Here is an 8,812-nt window from a genome sequence, read left to right as displayed (position 1 = left end):
CTGGAGATTAGTCAACCCGAAAGGCATGACTAAAAACTCATAATGGCCATAGCGTGTACGAAAAGCGGTTTTAGGAATATCATCCTCAGCAATGCAAATCTAGATCGGTGCAAGAAGGATGCTTGCTTAGCCCATTGATATTTTGTATTGCATTGCCTCCTTTCTTATTATTATTTCTGTCTCTTACAACATGTGGTGATATTGTGTCTCGTGGGTTTGTATCTTCCTTTTGAAGAAAAATTAATTGCACACACCTTGGCAAATGACTAACTCATTTATGTTCTTACAAACCTCAAAAGAAAATCTTGAAAAGAATATGCAAGTGTTAAATAATTTTGCGTTGGTTTCAAGGTTTCATATAAATTGGAGGAAGTCTTGTTTTATCTCTCGATCTGAAATTGATTTTGGAAGTTTGGGATGGTAGGGTTCTGCGATTAACAAAGGTTCAATATTTAGACAATTCTTGGATGCATTCGGGGTCAATATGCCAAACACACTTATTTATGGATTGACGATAAGTTCAGGGAAAAGTTTCCGTATTAGAAGGCTCAACCATTGTCATTTCAAATATTCTCTGTTGAGGTTTGATAAGGTGGCCAAGTTAAGTCTAGTGCGTTAGATTAAGATTCTAGTCTGAAAGGGCATCGGTTCAAATTCCACTCTCATCGTCGAGGCATGAAAATTTAGCATAAAATCATCATGGGACATGTAAACACTTAATTGAGAAAATGCCTAAGCATTTATATCTTAGCCTAATCATAAGCTAAGAAGAATGGTTGTTATGTACATAGAAGGCAAAGATGGAGGTCTAATAACCTCCACTTGAGGGTTCATGTGGTGGCGGAGTAGGTCTATGGTGCTAGATTAAGGTTTTAATACTGCCCTTTTAGAATAAAACCTTAATCTAGGGCTTTAGACCAACTCAACCCTAGATTAAGGTTTTATTCAGAAAGGGCGTGGGTTTAAATCCCACTCTCATCATCGCGGCATGGCAATCAAGCGTAAAATTCTCAAGAAATATATAAAGACATTAATAAAAAAACGCCTATGCAATTCAATCCTCGCCAAAACATAAGCTAAGAACAATGACGTACATATATATAGTAACAACATTAAAGTCTAAAACTATTCATTAAGGGCCAACATAAGCTAAGAACAATAATTATAGCATATAGAGGGCCAAGATGGAATCAGTCTAGTATCCTCCAGTTAAGGACAGTTGATGAGGTGGCCGAGTTGGTCTAAGATGTTAGATTAAAGTTCTAGATCGAAAGAGTGTGCTCGAGAAATCATATTAGGCCAAGATGGAAGCCTAGTATTTTCTAGTTGAATGTTGATGAGGTGGTCGAGCTGGTCTAAGGCACTAGATTCATGTTCTATTTCGAAAGGGCATGGGTTCAAATCCCATTCTCATCATAGCATAAAATCATGAACTTAGGAACATTTGAAGAATTCGTGTAGATTAGAACTACACATTTCTTTCTTGGCATACATATAAGCAAAGAATTAGTATATGAGGTGGTCGAGTTGGTCTAAGGAACTAGATTAAGGTTCTAGTCCGAAAGGGCGTGGGTTCAATCCCACTCTCATCATTGAGGCATCACAATTTAACGTAAAATAATAAACTTAGGAACATCTAAAGACTCTGTGTAGGACAGGTCTATATATAAGCTAAGAAAGTGTACATGTAAAATCATCCATGAAATTTAAAGATTTTGTTGAGAAATGTCTAATAAGGCGTCAAGGGTAAAATCAACTATGAACAAAGATTTTATTAAGAAATGCCTAATATTATTCACATGAGGGTTGATGAGGTGGCCGACTTGGTCTAAGGCGCTAGATTAAGGTTTTAGTCCAAAAGGGCGTGGGTTCAAATCCCACTCTCATCATCGAGACATCATAGATTAGGGTAAAATCAACCATGAACAAAGATTTTGTTGAGAAATGTCTTATATAATTCATAAGTGGGTTGATGAGGTGTCCGAGTTGGTCTAAGGCGTTATTTTAAGGTTTTTTTCCGGAATGGCGTGCATTCAAATCCCACTCTCATCATCGAGGCATTAAAGTCTATGGTAAAATCATTCATGAACATGTAAAGATTTGTTGAGAAATGCCTAATATCATTCACATGAGGGTTGATAAGGTGACCGAGTTGGTCCAAGACACTAGATTAAGGTTCTAGTCCGAAAAGGCGTGGGTTCAAATCGTACTCTCATCATCGAGCCATCACAGTTTAGGGTAAAATCATCCATGTCATGTAAAGATTTGATGAGAAATGCCTAATATTATTCACATGAGGGTTGATGAGGTGACCGAATTGGTCCAAGGCGCTAGATTAAGGTTCTAGTCCGAAAGGGCGTGGGTTCAAATCGCAATCTCATCATCGAGGCATCACTTCTAGGGTAAAATAATCCATGAACATGCAATGATTTTGTTGAGATATGCATCTAATATCATTCATTTGAGGGTTGATGAGGTGGTCGAGTTGGTCCATGCCGCTAGATTAAGGTTCTAGTCCGAAAGGGCGTGGGTTCAAATTGCACTTTCATCATCGACGCATTAAAAGATTTTGTTGAGAAATGCCTAATATGATAACACATGAGGGTTGATGGGGTGGCCAACTTTGTCTAAGGCGCTAGATTAAGGTTCTAGTCCAAAAGGGCGTGGGTTCAAAACCAACTATCATCATGTAGGCATCACAATGTAGGGTAAATTCATCTGTGATCATGCAATGATTTTGTTGACAAACGCCTAATATCATTCACTTGAGGGTTGATGAGGTGGCTGAGTTGGTCCAAGGCGCTAGATTAAGGTTCTAGTCCGAAAGGGCGTGGGTTCAAATCCCGCTTTCGTCATGGAGGCATCACAGTGTACGGTAAAATCATCCGAGATCATGCAATGATTTTGTTGAGAAATGAATATTATCATTCACTTGAGGGTTGATGAGGTGGCCGAGATGGTCTAAGACGCTAGATTAAGGTTCTAGTCCGAAAGGGCGTGGGTTCAAATCCCGCTCTTGTCATGGAGGCATCACAGTCTAGGGTAAAATCATCCACGAACATGCAAAGATTTGGTTGAGAAACACATAACATCATTCAGGTGAGGGTTGATGGGTTGAGAAATTTCCAATATCATTCATTTGAGGGTTGATAAGGTGGCACTACATTAAGGTTCTAGTCCGAAAGGTTGTGGGTTCAAATCCCACTCTCATCATCGAGGCACATCGTCTAGTGTAAAATCATCCATGAACATGCAATGATTTTGTTGACAAATGCCTAATATCACTCACATGAGGGTTGATGAGATGGCGCAACATTAAGGTTCTTGTCCAGAAGGGCGTGGGTTCAAATCCCACTCTCATCATCGAGGCATCACGGTCTAGGGTAAAATAATCCATGAGCATGCAAAGATTTTTTTGAGAAACCTCCAATATCATTCCGATGAGAGTTGATGAGGTGGTGGAAGTTTGAGGTTCTAGTCCAGAGGGCGTGGGTTCAAATCCCACTCTCATCATCGAGGCATGACGGTCTAGGGTAAAATCATCCATGAACATGCAAAGATTTCGTTGAGACACCTCTAATATCACTCCAATGACGGTTAATGAGGTGAATAAGTTGGTCTAAGGCTCTAGATTAAGGTTCTAGTCCGAAAGGGCGTGGGTTCAAATCCCGCTCTCATTAAGGAGGCCTTACAGTCTAGGGCAAAATCATCCACGAACATGCAAAGATTTGGTTAAGAAACGCATAATATCATTTAGGTGAGGGTTGATGGGTTGAGAAATGTCCAATATCATTCATTTGAGGGTTGATAAGGTGGCGCTAGATTAAGGTTTTAGTCCGAAAGGCTGTGGGTTCAATCCCCGCTCTCATCATCGAGGCACACCGTCTACTCTAAAATCATCCATGAACATGCAATGATTTTGTTCAGAAATGCCTTATATCACTCACTTGAGGGTTGATGAGATGGCGCAACATTAAGGTTCTTGTCCGGAAGGGCATGGGTTCAAATCCCACTCTCATCAATGAGGCATCACGGTCTAGGGTAAAATAATCCATGAACATGCAAAGATCTCATTGAGAAATCTCCAACATCATTCCAATGAGTGTTGATGAGGTGGTGGAAGTTTAAGGTTCTAGTCCGGAGGGCGTGGGTTCAAATCCCACTCTCATCATCAAGGCATCACGGGCTAGGGTAAAATCATCCATGAACATGCAATGATTTCGTTGAAAAACATCTAATATCATTCCAATGAGGGTTAATGAAGTGGCTAAGTTGGTCTAAGGCTCTGTATTAAGGTTCTAGTCTGAAAGGGCATGGGTTCAAATACCTCTCTCATCATTGAGGCATCACAGTCTTGGGTAAAATCATCTATGAACATGCAAATATTTTGTTGAGAAACATCTAATATGCTTTGTTCAAAGGTTGATGAGGTGGCCGAGTTGGGCTAAGGCTAGATTAGGTTCTAGTCCGAAAGGGCACTCTCATTATTGAGGTATCCCAGTCTAGGCCAAAATCATCCATGAACATGTAATGATTTTTTTCAAAAATGCCTAATATCAAATACTTGGGGGTTGATGAGGTGTCTGAGTTGGTCTAAGGCGTTATTTTAAGCTTCTTTTCCAGAATGGCGTGCGTTCAAATCCCACTCTCATCATCGAGGCATTGAAGTCTATGGTAAAATCATCCATGAACATGTAAAGATTTGTTGTGAAATGCCTAATATCATTCACATGAGGGTTGATAAGGTGACCGAGTTGGCCCAAGGTGCTAGATTAAGGTTCTAGTCCGAAAGGGCGTTGGTTCAAATCATACTCTCATCATCGAGCCATCACAGTTTAGGGTAAAATCATCCATGAACATGTAAAGATTTGATGAGAAACGCCTAATATTTTCACATGAGGGTTGATGAGGTGACCAAATTAGTCCAAGGCGCTAGATTAAGGTTCTAGTCTAAAAGGGCGTGGGTTCAAATCACACTCTCATCATTGAGACATCACTTTTAGGGTAAAATCATCCATGAACAAAGATTTTGTTGAGAAATGCCTAATATCATTCTCTTGAGGCTTGATGAGGTGGTTGAGTTGGTCCAACCGCTAGATTCAGGTTCTAGTTCGAAAGGACGTGGGTTCAAATCCCACTCTCATCATCGAGGCATTAAAGTGTAGGGTAAAATCATCCATGAACAAGTAAAGATTTTGCTGAGAAATGCTAATATGATAACACATGAGGGTTGATGAGGTGGCCAACTTGGTCATCATGTAGGCATCACAGTGTAAGGTAAAACCATCCATGATCATGCAATGATTTTGTTGAGCCTAATATCATTCACTTGAGGGTTGATGAGGTGGCCGAGTTGGTCTATGGCGCTAGATTAAGGTTCTAGTTCGGAAGGGCGTGGGTTCAAATCCCGCTCTCATCATCGAGGCATCACAGTCTATGGTAAAATAATCCGAGATCATGCAATGATTTTGTTGAGAAACGACTAATATCGTTCACATGAGGGTTGATAAGGTGGCCGAGTTGTTCTAAGGCTCTAGATTAAGGTTCTAGTCTGAAGGGGCGTGGGTTCAAATCCCGCTCTCATCATGGAGGCATTACAGTCTAGGGTAAAATCATCCACGAACATGCAAAGATTTGGTTAAGAAACTTATAATATAATTTGGTTGAGAAACGCATAATATCATTCAGGTGAGGGTTGATGGGTTGAGAAATGTCCAATATCATTCATTTGAGGGTTGATAAGGTGGTGCCAGATTAAGGTTTTAGTCCGAAAGGCTGTGGGTTCAAATCCCACTCTCATCATCGAGGCAGACCGTATACTGTAAAATCATCCATGAACATGCAATGATTTTGTTTAGAAATGCCTAATATCACTCATTTGAGGGTTGATGAGATGACGCAACATTAAGGTTCTTGTCCGGAAGGGCATGGGTTCAAATCCCACTCTCATCAATGAGGCATCACAGTCTAGGGTAAAATAATCCATGAACATGCAAAGATCTCATTGAGAAATCTCCAACCTCATTCCAATGAGGGTTGATGAGGTGGTGGAAGTTTAAGGTTCTAGTCCGGAGGGCGTGGGTTCAAATCCCACTCTCATCATCGAGGCATCACGGTCTAGGGTGAAATCATCCATGAACATGCAAAGACTTTGTTGAGGAATGCCTAACATAATTCACTTAAAGGTTGATGAGGTGGCCGAGTCGGTCTAAGGCGCTAGATTCAGGTTCTAGTCTGAAAGGGCGTGGGTTCAAATTTGACTCTCATCATCGAGGCATCACAGTCTAGGGTAAAATCATCCATGAACATGTAAAGATTTTGTTGAGAAATCCCTAACATCATCCACATGAGCATTGATGAGGTGGCCGGGTTGGTCTAAGGCATTATATTCATGTTCTAGACCGAAAGCGCGTGGGTTCTTGGTCTAAGGCGTTAGATTCAGATTATAGTCCGATAGGGTAAAATCATCCATGAACATGTAAAGATTTTGTTGAGAAATCCCTAACATCATCCACATGAGCATTGATGAGGTGGCCGGGTTGGTCTAAGGCATTATATTCATGTTCTAGACCGAAAGCGCGTGGGTTCTTGGTCTAAGGCGTTAGATTCAGATTATAGTCCGAAAGGCCGTGGGTTCAAATCCCACTCTTATCGTCAAGGAACATCACAGTCTAGGGTAAAATCATCCATAAACATCTAAAGATTCTCATCATCCAGGCATCATAGTTTAGCGTAAAATCATCTATGAACATATAAAGATTTTGTTGAGAAATGTCTAATATCCTCATTGACTAGAGGATCAGAGTTGGCCAAGTTGGTCTAAGGCGCTAAATTAAGGTTCTCGTCTGAAAGGGTGTGGGTTCAAATTCCACTGTCATGATGAAGGTATCACAGTCTAGGGCAAAATCATCCATGATCATGCAAAGATTGTCATGATGGAGGTATCACAGTCTAGGGTAAAATCATCCATGATCATGCAAAGATTTTGTTGAGAAACGCCTAATATCATTCACTTGAGGGTTGATGAGGTGGCCGAGTTGGTCTAAGATGCTATTTTAAGGTTCTTGTCCGGAAAGGCGTAGGTTCAAATTCCTCCGTCATCATCGAGGCATCACAGTCCAGGGTAAAATCATCCATAGACCTACAAATATTTTGTGGAGAAATCTCTAATATCATTCCAATGATGGTTGGTGAGGTGGCAAAGTTGGTCTAAGGCGCTAGATTAAGGTTCTAGTTTGAAAGGGCGTGGCTTCAAATCCCGCTCTCATCATCGATGCATCAAAGTTTAGGGTAAAATCATCCATGAACATGCAAAGATTTTGTTGAGAAATGATTAATATCCTTGTTCACATGAGGGTTGATAAGTTGGCCGAGTTGGTCTAAGGCGCTAGAGTAAGGTTCATGTCCGAAACGACGGGGGTTCAAATCTAGCTCTCATCATGGAGGCATCACAATCTAGAGTAAAAGCATCCATGATCATGCAAATGTTGAAGATTGTTGAGAAATGCACAATATCGTTCACTCTGAGGTGGCTGAGTTGGTCTAAGGTGCTAGATTAAGGTTCTAGTCCGAAACGACGTGGGTTCATATCCCGCTCTCATCAACGAGGTATCACACTCTAGAGTAACATCATCCACGACCATGGAAATATTTTGTTGACAAATGCCTAATATCGTTCCACTAAGGGTTCATGAGGTGGCGGAGTTGGTCTAAGGCGCTAGATTAAGGTTTTAGTCTGAAAGGGCGTGGGTTCAAATCCCACACTCATCAACGACGTGTCACACTCTAGGGTAAAATCATCCACGACGATGCAAAGATTTTGTTGACAAATGCCTAATATCGTTCACCTGAGGGTTGATGAGGTGCCCGAGTTGGTCTAAGGCACTAGATTAAGGTTCTCATCTGAAAGGGAGTGGGTTCCAATCCCGCTCTCATCAACGAGGTAGCACAGTCTAGGGAAAAATCATGCACGGACATGCAAAGATTTGGTTGAGAAAGGCCTAATATCATTCACATGAGGGTTGATGGGGTTGAGAAATTTCCAATATCATTCATTTGACGGTTGAAAAGGTGGCGCTAGATTAAGGTTCTAGTCCGAAAGGGCGTCGGTTCAAATTCCACTCTCATCATCGAGGCATCACAGTGTAGTGTAAAATCATCCATGAATATGCAATGATTTTGTTGAGACATGCCTAATATCATTCACTTGAGGGTTGATAAGGTGGCACTACATTAAGGTTCTAGTCTGGAAGGGCGTGGGTTCAAATCCCATACTTATCATCGAGGCATCACAATCTAGGGTAAAATAATCCACGAACATGCAAAGATTTCGTTGAGAAATCTCCAATATGATTACAATGAGGGTTGATGAGGTGGTGCAAGTTTAAGGTCTAATACGAAAGGGCGTGGGTTCAAATTCCACTCTCATCATCGAGGCATCATAGTCTAGCATTAAATCATCCACGAACATGCAAACATTTGGTTGAGAAATGTCCAATATAATTCACGTGAGGGTTGATGGGGTTGAGAAATGTCCAATATCATTCACCTAAGGGTTGATAGGGTTGAAAAATGTCCAATATCATTGAGTTGAGGGTTGATAAGGCAACGCTAGATTAAGGTTCTAATTTGAAAGGGTGTGGGTTCAAATCCTACTCTCATCGAGGCATCACGGTATAGGGTAAAATCATCCATAAACATGCAAAGATTTCATTGAGAACCTCTAATATCATTCCAATGAGGTGGCTAAGTTGGTCTAAGGCTCTAGATTAAGATTCTAGTCCAAAAGAGCGTGGGTTCAAATAACGCTCTC

At 40.9% G+C, this 8,812-nt stretch overlaps 3 non-coding genes across 3 annotated transcripts; all 3 read left to right on the top strand.

Moving 5' to 3' along the window:
- Positions 1-1,808: 1,808 nt before the first annotated feature.
- On the top strand, positions 1,809-1,889 carry TRNAL-AAG (transfer RNA leucine (anticodon AAG)). The gene has a single exon. It is a non-coding gene; the product is annotated as a tRNA-Leu (tRNA).
- Positions 1,890-2,774: 885 nt separating this feature from the next.
- Positions 2,775-2,855, top strand: TRNAL-AAG (transfer RNA leucine (anticodon AAG)). Its single transcript has one exon. It is a non-coding gene; the product is annotated as a tRNA-Leu (tRNA).
- A 2,483-nt stretch (positions 2,856-5,338) lies between these two features.
- On the top strand, positions 5,339-5,419 carry TRNAL-AAG (transfer RNA leucine (anticodon AAG)). The gene has a single exon. It is a non-coding gene; the product is annotated as a tRNA-Leu (tRNA).
- Positions 5,420-8,812: the final 3,393 nt, after the last annotated feature.

This window comes from Azolla caroliniana, unplaced genomic scaffold (genome assembly GCF_043228905.1).
Source record: "Azolla caroliniana isolate FFs.n. ecotype wild unplaced genomic scaffold, voAzoCaro1.0.p SCAF_22, whole genome shotgun sequence".
NCBI classification, from domain to species: domain Eukaryota; kingdom Viridiplantae; phylum Streptophyta; class Polypodiopsida; order Salviniales; family Salviniaceae; genus Azolla; species Azolla caroliniana.
This window is presented reverse-complemented; position numbering and strand designations above follow the sequence as displayed.